Raw genomic sequence first — 2,091 nt, 5'->3', positions numbered from 1 at the left:
CCCATTCCCTGACCTAAATGAGGCTGGTTAAACAAGCCTTAGTACATCGAGACTATGAATGTTATAAGCCAGGCCGTGTGTTACAAATGTTCGTTGACACGAAAGTACCTGTGATATATTGTGTGGCGGGAAGAGGGTTCACCAGGCATTATCAGCATTATGAGCTCAGTTTTCTAAATGCCACCCCACCCCAAAAGACAATGCAAATCACACAACACAGTCATATATATAGCACTATAGTGTTCGTGTCCTTTCAGCTCTGCCCTATGGGGTCTAGGCCTTCTCTAGGTCAAGGCCCTTTGCAGACCCAAGGAATGGCAGATCTAGCCAGAGCCAGGAATGCACTTCAAAGGCTGGATTATCCCTCCTCCTCCTCCTTGCCCCACTATGGCGTTTGTCACTTCCTCCCTTTGGGAGCATCCAGAGGCCCTGGCCAAGGAGAGAGATGAAGGCAGAATTGTTGGATCAAAGTCTAAACACATAATAAAGGCATCTCCCTGCCCACCTAAGGACATGATAATGTGCGTTTACCCACACAAAACAGCAGTGCACTGGCCCGCCATAAACCTTCTCTTATTACAATGCCAGAATGTTTTCCATCTGTGTTTAAGCTGCAGCCTATGAAATAATGTCCATAAAAATAAGATTGGAAGCAAAAATATCGAATGCAATAAATTATGGCTACACTGTTCTCTCCTGAGGGATGTCCTAGCCAAAGAACCTTCAATATTTCTATCTAGGGCTGTGCTTTGTATTTTCTCATACAGCATTCCATTTGTTGACGGGAAGAAAGGGCCTAGACGGCTGAGGTTGACTCAATAGAGCTATGGTGCTTGGCTGTCTGTACCTGCCTGGCATCTTAATTTCTCTTCCAAAGCAACAATGGCTCTGCTTGTTGTAGAACTGCAAAATGAAAGCCGAAAGGGAGGCTGCCCAGGAGGAGATTTGGCCAGTTTCCAACACTACTGCCATTTACCTCCTTCCAGCCCCCGCCCCCCACATCCCCACCACTATCACGACCGTGAATCCAGACACCTTCATGATCATCCTTCATGGACACAACACACCTACCACTTCCCAGGCATTGGCTAGGGTTTGGGGGAGAGGGAATCCTGAGAGACTGATATGACACAGATCTGAGATTTTAAAATCTCTAGGAGGATGGGCCAGATATACAAATAACTTAGAACAAGAAGAAAAGTCAACAACAAGGCACTGAAAAGCTCTCCCAGGGTTCAAAGGAGGGAGGGATGAAGCGCCTTTTGAATTGAGTCTGAAAGGATGGGTTGGATCTAAACCTGCAGGACTGGAAGGAAGTGGCCTTCTCTGAAGAGGAATTGATGGAAGGTAAAGTGCAACATTATAACATTTGGGCGGGTAGGAGTGGAATGAGTTCAACTGGGCTGGACCCCCAGGAGCCTGAGAGGCAGTGAGGGAAATCAGGTTGAAGTGGGGGCGGCTGGACTAGATCAAGAAATATGATGGATAAAGAAAGAGGCCACTCAGTCCAAGGATTTTGGCCTTTTAAAGTGGAAAGTGGAGGACCAATGGAAAGTTACTGAGCTGTGGGAGGATGGAGCTGGTTTTGAAGCTAACCATTGTGATGTGCTCTTGGGGCCAGTGAGCATTCTCTCCTTCTTCCCTGAAAAGATCCCAACTCCTCTCCCCTCTTGGCTGATTCAAAAATTTAATAGGAATGTTGAGTGTTAGCCATTTGCTTTAAATCCTACCACTTCATACTTTGTCCCTTTGCCTTAAGCATTTGTGACAGAGGAAGAAGGATAAGAGTGAAACACATATGGGGGGAGGGTATAGCTCAGTGGTAGAGTGCATGCTTATCATGCACGAGGTCCTGGGTTCAATCCTCAGTCCTTCCATTAAAAAAAATAAGTAAATAAATAAATAAACCTAATTACCTCCCCCTTTCAAAAAAATGAAATAAGAATGAAACACATACAGCCGTTAACTATAACTCAAATAAAGGCATCTGATGCTTTCTAGAGAGTAGAGTTTGCTTGGGATAGGTGTGGCGTGTGAGGGTACCAGGAGCCTGGAGGGTTGGCAGGTACCACAGGAGAGAGGACAGCCCTG

At 46.0% G+C, this 2,091-nt stretch overlaps 1 non-coding gene across 1 annotated transcript; it reads left to right on the top strand.

The window, feature by feature from the left end:
* Positions 1–1,804: 1,804 nt before the first annotated feature.
* TRNAD-AUC (transfer RNA aspartic acid (anticodon AUC)) lies at positions 1,805–1,877 on the top strand. The gene has a single exon. It is a non-coding gene; the product is annotated as a tRNA-Asp (tRNA).
* Positions 1,878–2,091: the final 214 nt, after the last annotated feature.

Source organism: Camelus dromedarius, chromosome 15, assembly GCF_036321535.1.
Source record: "Camelus dromedarius isolate mCamDro1 chromosome 15, mCamDro1.pat, whole genome shotgun sequence".
NCBI lineage: Eukaryota > Metazoa > Chordata > Mammalia > Artiodactyla > Camelidae > Camelus > Camelus dromedarius.
This window is presented reverse-complemented; position numbering and strand designations above follow the sequence as displayed.